Source organism: Pagrus major, chromosome 24 (genome assembly GCF_040436345.1).
Source record: "Pagrus major chromosome 24, Pma_NU_1.0".
NCBI lineage: Eukaryota > Metazoa > Chordata > Actinopteri > Spariformes > Sparidae > Pagrus > Pagrus major.
In genome coordinates this window covers 5,763,172-5,776,202 of record NC_133238.1, presented here as the reverse complement: position 1 = coordinate 5,776,202, position 13,031 = coordinate 5,763,172, and the positions used below count along the sequence as shown (strand labels likewise).

The 13,031-nt window shown below is 51.1% G+C and overlaps 15 non-coding genes and 1 pseudogene across 15 annotated transcripts; all 16 read right to left on the bottom strand.

Moving 5' to 3' along the window:
- Positions 1-418: 418 nt before the first annotated feature.
- Positions 419-609, bottom strand: LOC140993003 (U2 spliceosomal RNA). The gene has a single exon (XR_012178522.1). It is a non-coding gene; the product is annotated as a U2 spliceosomal RNA (small nuclear RNA).
- Positions 610-786: 177 nt separating this feature from the next.
- On the bottom strand, positions 787-901 carry LOC140992609 (U5 spliceosomal RNA). Its single transcript, XR_012178176.1, has one exon. It is a non-coding gene; the product is annotated as a U5 spliceosomal RNA (small nuclear RNA).
- A 435-nt stretch (positions 902-1,336) lies between these two features.
- On the bottom strand, positions 1,337-1,527 carry LOC140993002 (U2 spliceosomal RNA). The gene has a single exon (XR_012178521.1). It is a non-coding gene; the product is annotated as a U2 spliceosomal RNA (small nuclear RNA).
- Positions 1,528-1,704: 177 nt separating this feature from the next.
- On the bottom strand, positions 1,705-1,819 carry LOC140992608 (U5 spliceosomal RNA). The gene has a single exon (XR_012178175.1). It is a non-coding gene; the product is annotated as a U5 spliceosomal RNA (small nuclear RNA).
- Positions 1,820-2,254: 435 nt separating this feature from the next.
- On the bottom strand, positions 2,255-2,445 carry LOC140992816 (U2 spliceosomal RNA). The gene has a single exon (XR_012178353.1). It is a non-coding gene; the product is annotated as a U2 spliceosomal RNA (small nuclear RNA).
- A 177-nt stretch (positions 2,446-2,622) lies between these two features.
- Positions 2,623-2,737, bottom strand: LOC140992607 (U5 spliceosomal RNA). Its single transcript, XR_012178174.1, has one exon. It is a non-coding gene; the product is annotated as a U5 spliceosomal RNA (small nuclear RNA).
- Positions 2,738-3,172: 435 nt separating this feature from the next.
- On the bottom strand, positions 3,173-3,363 carry LOC140993044 (U2 spliceosomal RNA). The gene has a single exon (XR_012178559.1). It is a non-coding gene; the product is annotated as a U2 spliceosomal RNA (small nuclear RNA).
- Positions 3,364-3,540: 177 nt separating this feature from the next.
- On the bottom strand, positions 3,541-3,655 carry LOC140992606 (U5 spliceosomal RNA). The gene has a single exon (XR_012178173.1). It is a non-coding gene; the product is annotated as a U5 spliceosomal RNA (small nuclear RNA).
- Positions 3,656-4,090: 435 nt separating this feature from the next.
- LOC140993001 (U2 spliceosomal RNA) lies at positions 4,091-4,281 on the bottom strand. Its single transcript, XR_012178520.1, has one exon. It is a non-coding gene; the product is annotated as a U2 spliceosomal RNA (small nuclear RNA).
- A 177-nt stretch (positions 4,282-4,458) lies between these two features.
- LOC140992604 (U5 spliceosomal RNA) lies at positions 4,459-4,573 on the bottom strand. Its single transcript, XR_012178171.1, has one exon. It is a non-coding gene; the product is annotated as a U5 spliceosomal RNA (small nuclear RNA).
- A 434-nt stretch (positions 4,574-5,007) lies between these two features.
- LOC140993000 (U2 spliceosomal RNA) lies at positions 5,008-5,198 on the bottom strand. Its single transcript, XR_012178519.1, has one exon. It is a non-coding gene; the product is annotated as a U2 spliceosomal RNA (small nuclear RNA).
- A 177-nt stretch (positions 5,199-5,375) lies between these two features.
- Positions 5,376-5,490, bottom strand: LOC140992603 (U5 spliceosomal RNA). Its single transcript, XR_012178170.1, has one exon. It is a non-coding gene; the product is annotated as a U5 spliceosomal RNA (small nuclear RNA).
- A 435-nt stretch (positions 5,491-5,925) lies between these two features.
- Positions 5,926-6,116, bottom strand: LOC140992998 (U2 spliceosomal RNA). The gene has a single exon (XR_012178517.1). It is a non-coding gene; the product is annotated as a U2 spliceosomal RNA (small nuclear RNA).
- A 177-nt stretch (positions 6,117-6,293) lies between these two features.
- On the bottom strand, positions 6,294-6,408 carry LOC140992602 (U5 spliceosomal RNA). Its single transcript, XR_012178169.1, has one exon. It is a non-coding gene; the product is annotated as a U5 spliceosomal RNA (small nuclear RNA).
- A 435-nt stretch (positions 6,409-6,843) lies between these two features.
- LOC140993057 (U2 spliceosomal RNA) lies at positions 6,844-7,020 on the bottom strand (annotated as a pseudogene).
- Positions 7,021-12,641: 5,621 nt separating this feature from the next.
- On the bottom strand, positions 12,642-12,756 carry LOC140992623 (U5 spliceosomal RNA). The gene has a single exon (XR_012178188.1). It is a non-coding gene; the product is annotated as a U5 spliceosomal RNA (small nuclear RNA).
- Positions 12,757-13,031: the final 275 nt, after the last annotated feature.

Here is a 13,031-nt window from a genome sequence, read left to right as displayed (position 1 = left end):
GACAGCAGCCAAGACAGCTGTGGTCCCAGGCACTCTTCTCATGGTGAGCCTCACTTGGCTCATCGCGCACCAAAATCCCTGGCCACGCCCGTCCCCACATTATCCCAGGCTCTACTCGACCGGTTTGTGGAGAGAGAAAAGCCTGCTCGTTGGGCGCAGGCCACCAAACGTCACAAACACTCGGGCGCTTCCAGACTCTCTGTTTCAGTTGAGGACCGCGGTGGGGAAATGCAGGGCACACTCAGCAGGTATTGCGCACCGGCCGCGGCGAGGCAGTTTTGCCTCTTTTTCTGACCATGCAAAGCGCAGCTCTCGCTGCGGTTTGCCAGCCTTCTTCTTGCTGCCGATTCTGTGCCGCAATGTCAAGTTTGTCAAGGCCTTTGGACTGCAACACTGATTGATTTTCAACAAGGCCGGAGAGGGGTGCACCGTTCCCGGCGGCGCTGCAATACCGGGTCGATGCGTGGAGTGAACGGAGCAAGCCCCTGTTTCAGCTCCCGAGGCTAAAAATCCATTTAATATGTTGTCCCCATATAGAGGACATATCAGATATTAAACTGATAAGAACAGATACTACACTTGATCTTAGCCAAAAGGCCGAGAAGCGATGAGCCCCAGTCGTCTGCTGCCTGAGCCCACCTCCTGGCACGCTTCACACTCGTCGCGGTGTGCCATTTGCATTGCGCGGCGGAGTGGCTTGTGCTTAGCGGCTCCTCCCAAGCGCTCCGTGGCTTAGCCCCGAGTCTGGTTAAGGCCGGCTTTATTGATTTTCACACATGCACGAGGCTCAGCCAAACGGCAAAGCCTGCCAAAAATATCTTCAACTCATTGGTGTTCCTCTCCACGGAAGTCTTTAGTAAAAGGCGAAAGACTTGTGCGTTATGAAGAGAAACCCGAGTAAGTACAGCGCCTCTCCTCGACAGCAGCCAAGACAGCTGTGGTCCCAGGCACTCTTCTCATGGTGAGCCTCACTTGGCTCATCGCGCACCAAAATCCCTGGCCACGCCCGTCCCCACATTATCCCAGGCTCTACTCGACCGGTTTGTGGAGAGAGAAAAGCCTGCTCGTTGGGCGCAGGCCACCAAACGTCACAAACACTCGGGCGCTTCCAGACTCTCTGTTTCAGTTGAGGACCGCGGGGGGGAAATGCAGGGCACACTCAGCAGGTATTGCGCACCGGCCACGGCGAGGCAGTTTTGCCTCTTTTTCTGACCATGCAAAGCGCAGCTCTCGCTGCGGTTTGCCAGCCTTCTTCTTGCTGCCGATTCTGTGCCGCAATGTCAAGTTTGTCAAGGCCTTTGGTCTGCAACACTGATTGATTTTCAACAAGGCCGGAGAGGGGTGCACCGTTCCCGGCGGCGCTGCAATACCGGGTCGATGCGTGGAGTGAACGGAGCAAGCCCCTGTTTCAGCTCCCGAGGCTAAAAATCCATTTAATATGTTGTCCCCATATAGAGGACATATCAGATATTAAACTGATAAGAACAGATACTACACTTGATCTTAGCCAAAAGGCCGAGAAGCGATGAGCCCCAGTCGTCTGCTGCCTGAGCCCACCTCCTGGCACGCTTCACACTCGTCGCGGTGTGCCATTTGCATTGCGCGGCGGAGTGGCTTGTGCTTAGCGGCTCCTCCCAAGCGCTCCGTGGCTTAGCCCCGAGTCTGGTTAAGGCCGGCTTTATTGATTTTCACACATGCACGAGGCTCAGCCAAACGGCAAAGCCTGCCAAAAATATCTTCAACTCATTGGTGTTCCTCTCCACGGAAGTCTTTAGTAAAAGGCGAAAGACTTGTGCGTTATGAAGAGAAACCCGAGTAAGTACAGCGCCTCTCCTCGACAGCAGCCAAGACAGCTGTGGTCCCAGGCACTCTTCTCATGGTGAGCCTCACTTGGCTCATCGCGCACCAAAATCCCTGGCCACGCCCGTCCCCACATTATCCCAGGCTCTACTCGACCGGTTTGTGGAGAGAGAAAAGCCTGCTCGTTGGCGCAGGCCACCAAACGTCACAAACACTCGGGCGCTTCCAGACTCTCTGTTTCAGTTGAGGACCGCGGTGGGGAAATGCAGGGCACACTCAGCAGGTATTGCGCACCGGCCGCGGCGAGGCAGTTTTGCCTCTTTTTCTGACCATGCAAAGCGCAGCTCTCGCTGCGGTTTGCCAGCCTTCTTCTTGCTGCCGATTCTGTGCCGCAATGTCAAGTTTGTCAAGGCCTTTGGTCTGCAACACTGATTGATTTTCAACAAGGCCGGAGAGGGGGTGCACCGTTCCCGGCGGCGCTGCAATACCGGGTCGATGCGTGGAGTGAACGGAGCAAGCCCCTGTTTCAGCTCCCGAGGCTAAAAATCCATTTAATATGTTGTCCCCATATAGAGGACATATCAGATATTAAACTGATAAGAACAGATACTACACTTGATCTTAGCCAAAAGGCCGAGAAGCGATGAGCCCCAGTCGTCTGCTGCCTGAGCCCACCTCCTGGCACGCTTCACACTCGTCGCGGTGTGCCATTTGCATTGCGCGGCGGAGTGGCTTGTGCTTAGCGGCTCCTCCCAAGCGCTCCGTGGCTTAGCCCCGAGTCTGGTTAAGGCCGGCTTTATTGATTTTCACACATGCACGAGGCTCAGCCAAACGGCAAAGCCTGCCAAAAATATCTTCAACTCATTGGTGTTCCTCTCCACGGAAGTCTTTAGTAAAAGGCGAAAGACTTGTGCGTTATGAAGAGAAACCCGAGTAAGTACAGCGCCTCTCCTCGACAGCAGCCAAGACAGCTGTGGTCCCAGGCACTCTTCTCATGGTGAGCCTCACTTGGCTCATCGCGCACCAAAATCCCTGGCCACGCCCGTCCCCACATTATCCCAGGCTCTACTCGACCGGTTTGTGGAGAGAGAAAAGCCTGCTCGTTGGGCGCAGGCCACCAAACGTCACAAACACTCGGGCGCTTCCAGACTCTCTGTTTCAGTTGAGGACCGCGGTGGGGAAATGCAGGGCACACTCAGCAGGTATTGCGCACCGGCCGCGGCGAGGCAGTTTTGCCTCTTTTTCTGACCATGCAAAGCGCAGCTCTCGCTGCGGTTTGCCAGCCTTCTTCTTGCTGCCGATTCTGTGCCGCAATGTCAAGTTTGTCAAGGCCTTTGGTCTGCAACACTGATTGATTTTCAACAAGGCCGGAGAGGGGTGCACCGTTCCCCGCGGCGCTGCAATACCGGGTCGATGCGTGGAGTGAACGGAGCAAGCCCCTGTTTCAGCTCCCGAGGCTAAAAATCCATTTAATATGTTGTCCCCATATAGAGGACATATCAGATATTAAACTGATAAGAACAGATACTACACTTTATCTTAGCCAAAAGGCCGAGAAGCGATGAGCCCCAGTCGTCTGCTGCCTGAGCCCACCTCCTGGCACGCTTCACACTCGTCGCGGTGTGCCATTTGCATTGCGCGGCGGAGTGGCTTGTGCTTAGCGGCTCCTCCCAAGCGCTCCGTGGCTTAGCCCCGAGTCTGGTTAAGGCCGGCTTTATTGATTTTCACACATGCACGAGGCTCAGCCAAACGGCAAAGCCTGCCAAAAATATCTTCAACTCATTGGTGTTCCTCTCCACGGAAGTCTTTAGTAAAAGGCGAAAGACTTGTGCGTTATGAAGAGAAACCCGAGTAAGTACAGCGCCTCTCCTCGACAGCAGCCAAGACAGCTGTGGTCCCAGGCACTCTTCTCATGGTGAGCCTCACTTGGCTCATCGCGCACCAAAATCCCTGGCCACGCCCGTCCCCACATTATCCCAGGCTCTACTCGACCGGTTTGTGGAGAGAGAAAAGCCTGCTCGTTGGGCGCAGGCCACCAAACGTCACAAACACTCGGGCGCTTCCAGACTCTCTGTTTCAGTTGAGGACCGCGGGGGGGAAATGCAGGGCACACTCAGCAGGTATTGCGCACCGGCCGCGGCGAGGCAGTTTTGCCTCTTTTTCTGACCATGCAAAGCGCAGCTCTCGCTGCGGTTTGCCAGCCTTCTTCTTGCTGCCGATTCTGTGCCGCAATGTCAAGTTTGTCAAGGCCTTTGGTCTGCAACACTGATTGATTTTCAACAAGGCCGGAGAGGGGTGCACCGTTCCCGGCGGCGCTGCAATACCGGGTCGATGCGTGGAGTGAACGGAGCAAGCCCCTGTTTCAGCTCCCGAGGCTAAAAATCCATTTAATATGTTGTCCCCATATAGAGGACATATCAGATATTAAACTGATAAGAACAGATACTACACTTGATCTTAGCCAAAAGGCCGAGAAGCGATGAGCCCCAGTCGTCTGCTGCCTGAGCCCACCTCCTGGCACGCTTCACACTCGTCGCGGTGTGCCATTTGCATTGCGCGGCGGAGTGGCTTGTGCTTAGCGGCTCCTCCCAAGCGCTCCGTGGCTTAGCCCCGAGTCTGGTTAAGGCCGGCTTTATTGATTTTCACACATGCACGAGGCTCAGCCAAACGGCAAAGCCTGCCAAAAATATCTTCAACTCATTGGTGTTCCTCTCCACGGAAGTCTTTAGTAAAAGGCGAAAGACTTGTGCGTTATGAAGAGAAACCCGAGTAAGTACAGCGCCTCTCCTCGACAGCAGCCAAGACAGCTGTGGTCCCAGGCACTCTTCTCATGGTGAGCCTCACTTGGCTCATCGCGCACCAAAATCCCTGGCCACGCCCGTCCCCACATTATCCCAGGCTCTACTCGACCGGTTTGTGGAGAGAGAAAAGCCTGCTCGTTGGGCGCAGGCCACCAAACGTCACAAACACTCGGGCGCTTCCAGACTCTCTGTTTCAGTTGAGGACCGCGGGGGGAAATGCAGGGCACACTCAGCAGGTATTGCGCACCGGCCGAGGCGAGGCAGTTTTGCCTCTTTTTCTGACCATGCAAAGCGCAGCTCTCGCTGCGGTTTGCCAGCCTTCTTCTTGCTGCCGATTCTGTGCCGCAATGTCAAGTTTGTCAAGGCCTTTGGTCTGCAACACTGATTGATTTTCAACAAGGCCGGAGAGGGGTGCACCGTTCCCGGCGGCGCTGCAATACCGGGTCGATGCGTGGAGTGAACGGAGCAAGCCCCTGTTTCAGCTCCCGAGGCTAAAAATCCATTTAATATGTTGTCCCCATATAGAGGACATATCAGATATTAAACTGATAAGAACAGATACTACACTTGATCTTAGCCAAAAGGCCGAGAAGCGATGAGCCCCAGTCGTCTGCTGCCTGAGCCCACCTCCTGGCACGCTTCACACTCGTCGCGGTGTGCCATTTGCATTGCGCGGCGGAGTGGCTTGTGCTTAGCGGCTCCTCCCAAGCGCTCCGTGGCTTAGCCCCGAGTCTGGTTAAGGCCGGCTTTATTGATTTTCACACATGCACGAGGCTCAGCCAAACGGCAAAGCCTGCCAAAAATATCTTCAACTCATTGGTGTTCCTCTCCACGGAAGTCTTTAGTAAAAGGCGAAAGACTTGTGCGTTATGAAGAGAAACCCGAGTAAGTACAGCGCCTCTCCTCGACAGCAGCCAAGACAGCTGTGGTCCCAGGCACTCTTCTCATGGTGAGCCTCACTTGGCTCATCGCGCACCAAAATCCCTGGCCACGCCCGTCCCCACATTATCCCAGGCTCTACTCGACCGGTTTGTGGAGAGAGAAAAGCCTGCTCGTTGGGCGCAGGCCACCAAACGTCACAAACACTCGGGCGCTTCCAGACTCTCTGTTTCAGTTGAGGACCGCGGGGGGGAAATGCAGGGCACACTCAGCAGGTATTGCGCACCGGCCGCGGCGAGGCAGTTTTGCCTCTTTTTCTGACCATGCAAAGCGCAGCTCTCGCTGCGGTTTGCCAGCCTTCTTCTTGCTGCCGATTCTGTGCCGCAATGTCAAGTTTGTCAAGGCCTTTGGTCTGCAACACTGATTGATTTTCAACAAGGCCGGAGAGGGGTGCACCGTTCCCGGCGGCGCTGCAATACCGGGTCGATGCGTGGAGTGAACGGAGCAAGCCCCTGTTTCAGCTCCCGAGGCTAAAAATCCATTTAATATGTTGTCCCCATATAGAGGACATATCAGATATTAAACTGATAAGAACAGATACTACACTTGATCTTAGCCAAAAGGCCGAGAAGCGATGAGCCCCAGTCGTCTGCTGCCTGAGCCCACCTCCTGGCACGCTTCACACTCGTCGCGGTGTGCCATTTGCATTGCGCGGCGGAGTGGCTTGTGCTTAGCGGCTCCTCCCAAGCGCTCCGTGGCTTAGCCCCGAGTCTGGTTAAGGCCGGCTTTATTGATTTTCACACATGCACGAGGCTCAGCCAAACGGCAAAGCCTGCCAAAAATATCTTCAACTCATTGGTGTTCCTCTCCACGGAAGTCTTTAGTAAAAGGCGAAAGACTTGTGCGTTATGAAGAGAAACCCGAGTAAGTACAGCGCCTCTCCTCGACAGCAGCCAAGACAGCTGTGGTCCCAGGCACTCTTCTCATGGTGAGCCTCACTTGGCTCATCGCGCACCAAAATCCCTGGCCACGCCCGTCCCCACATTATCCCAGGCTCTACTCGACCGGTTTGTGGAGAGAGAAAAGCCTGCTCGTTGGGCGCAGGCCACCAAACGTCACAAACACTCGGGCGCTTCCAGACTCTCTGTTTCAGTTGAGGACCGCGGGGGGGAAATGCAGGGCACACTCAGCAGGTATTGCGCACCGGCCGCGGCGAGGCAGTTTTGCCTCTTTTTCTGACCATGCAAAGCGCAGCTCTCGCTGCGGTTTGCCAGCCTTCTTCTTGCTGCCGATTCTGTGCCGCAATGTCAAGTTTGTCAAGGCCTTTGGTCTGCAACACTGATTGATTTTCAACAAGGCCGGAGAGGGGTGCACCGTTCCCGGCGGCGCTGCAATACCGGGTCGATGCGTGGAGTGAACGGAGCAAGCCCCTGTTTCAGCTCCCGAGGCTAAAAATCCATTTAATATGTTGTCCCCATATAGAGGACATATCAGATATTAAACTGATAAGAACAGATTTTTTCTTTTGAAAAAAGTTTATTGACACAAGTTTCTCTATTTTTCACACTTATTCAGAACACAGTCCACAATACAATTTGAAAACACTTAAAATCAACATGTCATCCGCAACAATACAGTAGTTAAATCTGTATAACCATCCACCATAAAAAAAACACCATCATATCCAATAAAAGGTGTTTACAGATTAAAAAAAAAAACATAATTGTTGCCTTAAAATACACAAGACATGTTAAAACAAAGTGCTCCTTTGTGGCATTAAAAGTCCGTTCTGTGAATCAGTGTAAGTGTATAATATATCAGTGTGTCTTTTTTAAAAAGGGAGGGCATTTAAAAGCTCTCAAGTCTTTGTTATGCAGGAGCGGGGTGAGTCCCTATCATGGGGAACTCATCCCGCTCTCCCATCAGATCCCTGGGTACCCGCTGGTGATGCTCAGAGGAGGCCCTCAGCCTCTTGCTCCTTCCCACCTGCCACACCCGGAGGATCAGGCCGCTGCTGCCTTGACCTTTGTGTGTGGCTCCGGCTCCCACCTCCGAATGAGCGCAGAGGCGATGCTTCATGTGGCTACGTCCTAGGCCTGCCGCCAGCAGCGACGGCTGCCTGGACCGTCGCTGCAGCCATTTGGATCGTAGCCACGGGGGGGATCTGCATGCGCTTTCTCGCCAGCAGGTTTCTGGAGGTCCATATAGCGTCTTTCATGGCGGCCAGGGTGAGCCAGAGCTTGGAGAATTCCTCTGTTGTTCTTTTCTTCTGGCTCACCCCGTAGAGCACTAGTTGTGCATCTAGGACCTCCCCTGCTGGCAAGTACGGGAATTGCTGGGAGCCGGCCATTGCCCACAGGTCAATGGCAGCGCTGCACTCCCAGAACAAGTGCCTCGCCGACTCGGGCGCGCCACAACCCGGTCGGGGGCAGATGGCGGATGGTGACATGCCCCGGGAGTGCATCACGGACCTGACCGGGAGGACCTCATGAGCTACCATCCAGGAGAGATCCCGTAATCTGTTTGGGAGAACGGGATGGTTGACATTGCGCCAAACACTTGAGGGCTCGCCGATTGCGAGCCCGCGCACCGGACTCACTGGCTCCCGCTCCTGCACAAGAGAGAGAAGAGAGCGGTGGTTGGTTAAAAGTGACAGCTCCTCCTGTTCCAAGTTAAAATCTTTTAAAAATTTGCGTATAAAATCATAGGCCGTGGGCAGTTTAAAAGACACAGGTGCTCTAAGATCGACAGGTAAAAACTTGAGTGTCCTGAGGTAAGACCCCATCCAGAATCTTGCCATGGCAGATGTCTTGTGATCTCTGGATGGGGATGTGGCATATTTGAGGTGCAGTGTGGTGTATTGGCTTCCTAAAAACAGGTGGAGGTCTGGAACATCTTTCCCTCCTTTTGTTTTTGGCATCTTCATGACGTTTCTTCTAAGTCGCTCCCACTTGGACCCCCACAGAAAGTAAAAAATGGCTCGATCTAGATCTAAAAGCACTCTACGAGGCGGGATAAAAACAGAACTGATTAGTAAAAACAAGGGTAAAATCACAGCTTTTATGACTAAAACCTTGCCTTCCATTGTCATTCCCCTTAGTCTCCAGTATCCCAGTCTCTTTCTAACTTTCCCTATCGCGTCAAGCCAATTGCTCCTCCCACCCCCTTCCCCGTCAAATTTTACCCCGAGTATTTTCATGTCAGTCAGGGTCACAGTCAGAGGGAGTCCTGTGGTCTCGGTCACTGTCCATGGTCCGTAAAATTGGGCTTGGGTCTTGTCGCGGTTAAGTCTGGCTCCAGAGGCCCGTCCATACCAGTCCGTCAAGTCCATGGTCCTGTTTACAGCTAAAAGGTCTGTACATAAAACATTGACATCATCCATGTATAAAAGGCATTTTGTGACCAAGCCCCCACTCCCCGGAATTGACACCCCATTGATCCATTTGTCCCTTCTCAAGATCTGTGCCAATGGTTCCACACATATAACGTAAAGGAGGGCAGATAACGGACAACCCTGACGGACACCGCAGCATATATTCACTGCTTTGGTAAGTTGCCCATTTACAAGGATTTTGCTGTTGATTCCCCGGTAGAGCAAACCCACCCACGCTATGACCCTCTCAGGAAACCCCATTTTTTGCAGTACCTGAAATAGGTACTGGTGCGAGACCCGATCGAAGGCTTTTTCAAAGTCTAAATTTAGCAATACAAGCCGAATGTCTCTGTCTCTCGCGTAACAGATGGTGTCTCTGATCAGTACGAGGCTGTCGGTGATCTTCCTCCCCGGGATGGCACAGGCTTGATCCGGGTGGATCACCTCCCCTAAAACCAAAGATAAACGTGTTGATAAAAGTTTGCTAAAAAGTTTGCAGTCAAAGTTTAAAAGCGTTATTGGTCTCCAGTTTTTCAGGTCAGTCTGGTCCTCTTTTTTGTGGATTAATGTCACTATCCCTACTCTAAAGCTCTCAGGTAACAGGTCTAGTCGTTCAAAGTCATTAAAAACAGTAAGTAGGTCATGTGCAAGGATATCCCAAAAGGTCAGATAAAATTCCAGGGGAAGTCCATCTTGTCCTGGGGACTTCCCCTTCTTAAAATTTTTTAAACATTTACCTAACTCTAAAAGGGTAAAATCCTGGGTTAAAAGCACACTTTCCTCCACCGTCCTATCAATGTATTCTAAAACCTGTTCTGTAATGTCTGTCTCTATGTCTTTTTTTTCATATAATTTATTGTAAAAGAGTTCCACTGTTTCAATAAGTTCGTTTGTGTTAGCAGTTAAAAACCCGTCTTCTTTTTTTAGCTTTGTTAAAACCCCACTTCTGCTAGCTATCTTCTTAAAAAAGTATCGTGTGCATTTTTCTCCTTCTTCTCTTTCTCTCTCTTTGCTTCTTAAAATGATACCCTGACTCTTTATTTCAGCTAATTTTGACATTTGCTTTTTGACTTCTAAAATGTCGTCATTAAAATCAAATCCTTGGTTCACAAGTTTAAAATATCTCTGTAGTCTTTTCTGCAGTCCCAACATGCATCTTTTTTCCTTATCTTTTTTCTTTCTCCCTGCCTGTCTAAAAAAAGCCTTAGTCTTTGTCTTCACCCACTCCCACCAGTGTGCACGTGAATCGTAAAAGTCTTGAAGGGTCTGCCATTGGCTATACTGCTCCCTGTATTGTCCAACTATCTCCCTGTCCTCTAACAGGGAGCAGTTGAGCTTCCACAGACCACTTCCTACAGTCACACCAGAAGAGAGTGTCAGGGTGCATGACAGCATTGCGTGATCAGAAAAGAAAACGGGGGTCAATCTAGCATCAGTTGGTGGGCAGTCCCGTGTAAAAACATAGTCAATGCGAGAGGCTTTGGTGCCGTCACCACTGAACCAGGTGAAGCCCTCCTCTCTAGGATGCATGGATTTAAAACAGTCTTGTAGCTTAAAATCCTTGCAGATGTCTTGCAGTAAAACCGATGTTTTATCTACTTTAAAATCTTCCCCTGCTCCCCGTCTATCTGTTCTGGATAAAACACAATTAAAATCCCCTCCTACCACTAAAGGCACCCTACCTAGCATGTGGGACTGCAGTTCTTCTAAAAGGTCATACCTGTCATTTTTGTCGTTAAAACCGTATACGTTGAGTAGGTTAAAATCCTGCCCCATGTATGTCAAGTGTGCTAAAACTGCCCGTCCGTCTCTCACCACAGTGCTGCCCCTCACCACTACCAAGGGGTTTTTAATTAAAATGGCCACTCCATCTGACTTGTTGTGGTTTGATCCACTCCACATGGATTGACCGAGTGGCCATTTCTCCTCCCATTTCCTGTAGGTTGTTAAAAAGGGCAGATTGCACTCCTGTAATAAAAACACATCTGACGTAAAAGAATTTAGGTAGGATAAAACAGTCTGGGCTCTAACTCCCGACCTCACACTTCTCACATTGAGGGTGGAAATGTTGAGGGTCATGAGTATAATTGGTAAAAACAACAGGTATGACATTTTAAGGAATAAAAAATTAAAAGACTACTTGTTAAAACTTCCAGACTTTCAGGAATGTAAAAGGATCTCATTTCACTATCCCCATGCAATCGGGGGGTGAGGCCTGAGACTCTTTCCTCCGGAAAGCAATGTCGGCACGCTTTTCCAATGGAGTTGACTGTAGTGCTATATTAAGAAATGAGCACTGATCGGGTGAACTGGAAGGGAAGGCTCTGAGCTGCTCCACAGGGGAACTGTATGAGTCAAGCTCAGCCCTTCCCTTCTTCTCCGAGGCTGCATCAGCCTCAGAGCTGGACAGTTCAGATGCAGTTCTCTTGAGGTTGGGCTGGGTATTGGGGAGGGAGGTGTCACTGGACTCTCCTTCCTCTTGTTCCTCCCCGACTGTAATGAGGCTATTGGCTGAGTCAGTGCCTGTCGAGCCATCTTGTCCAGCTCCACCTGCTGCCTGGCTTTCCCCATCTCCCTCAGCAGCACCCTCTGCTGGGTTAAAGCCAGGCCCCTCCCCTTGTCCCGCCTCACCGGGCTCCTCTCCTCCAACCACAGATTTTGGCGGGAGATTTGAATTTCCCAGCCCCTCCTCTTCAATTAGCACTTCGACAGTTACATTTCGGCCATTTTCCTTTAATATTTTTTCTTTTTCAATTTCCGATTCTTGTTTTCTTTGGGCTTTCAGTTTGTTGGCAAAAGACATTGGGCAATCTCTGAAGAGGTGATTTGTCTCTCCACAGAGATTGCACTTTCTGCCATTGGGACACTCCTCAAAGGAGTGCCCAATTTCTCTGCATTTACCGCAAACGATGTTTTGGCAAGCCTCTGCCAGGTGTCCATGCTCACCACACTTGCGGCAGAGCTTGGGCATGCCCTGGTAGTGAATGTAGCCCCTGTTCTCACCAAGAACTACCATGGATGGGAGATGCCTCAGGCCCTGGTACCCCTGGGGGTCCTGCCATTGTTGAATGGGGACCCTCCAGGCACAGTTCCAGATGCCATCTTCATCCCTCACCTTGGTAGCCTGGCCCTTCACAGTGCAGTATCTACCCAGCCACATGCATATATCTTCAGCATTCACCATTTCATTGAACATCCTAACAATAACCACTTTCAGAGAGTTGTCAGTCAGTTTCTCCACGTTGAATGCTGAAAACTGGGTCTTAACCTTTTCAAAGCGTTGCCAAAATTCTTGTAGCACTGCAGCGGTAACAAAACTAATATCAAAACCTTTGTTGAAGGGAAGAGACAGTACGCAGTTCAATTGCTGTGGGGAAAAGCCAAGGGCCTTTTGAATTAGCTTCCTGGAGAAGTCCAATCTGGACATCTCCAGGAGCTTTCCATCTCTTTCTAAAAAGGTAAAACGCACACTGTGGTGCCTCCGCATGCCGGCACGGGCAGCCGACATGGCTGGAGACACCACACTTCAACGATGAATAAAATACAATAAGTTAAATAAATACAAGCTAAAAAAAGGCTGTAAAAACACCTAAAACCAGTCAAGAATAAGACAGCAAAAAGCAAAAAAAAACTAAAAGCTTTCTTACCTTGACAGGCTCTTAGATGTCTCCAACAAACCACTGTGCAAATGTGCAATAATAACAAACAAAAATGTGCAAAGAAGCAATACAACAATGTCTCCCAAGTCGCAAAGGATTACTTCCACAATGAGAAAATAATCCCGCTTGCAGGGAGTGATCGCTGTCTTAGCCAAAAGGCCGAGAAGCGAATTGGTGTTCCTCTCCACGGAAGTCTTTAGTAAAAGGCGAAAGACTTGTGCGTTATGAAGAGAAACCCGAGTAAGTACAGCGCCTCTCCTCGACAGCAGCCAAGACAGCTGTGGTCCCAGGCACTCTTCTCATGGTGAGCCTCACTTGGCTCATCGCGCACCAAAATCCCTGGCCACGCCCGTCCCCACATTATCCCAGGCTCTACTCGACCGGTTTGTGGAGAGAGAAAAGCCTGCTCGTTGGGCGCAGGCCACCAAACGTCACAAACACTCGGGCGCTTCCAGACTCTCTGTTTCAGTTGAGGACTGCGGGGGGGAAATGCAGGGCACACTCAGCAGGTACTGCGCA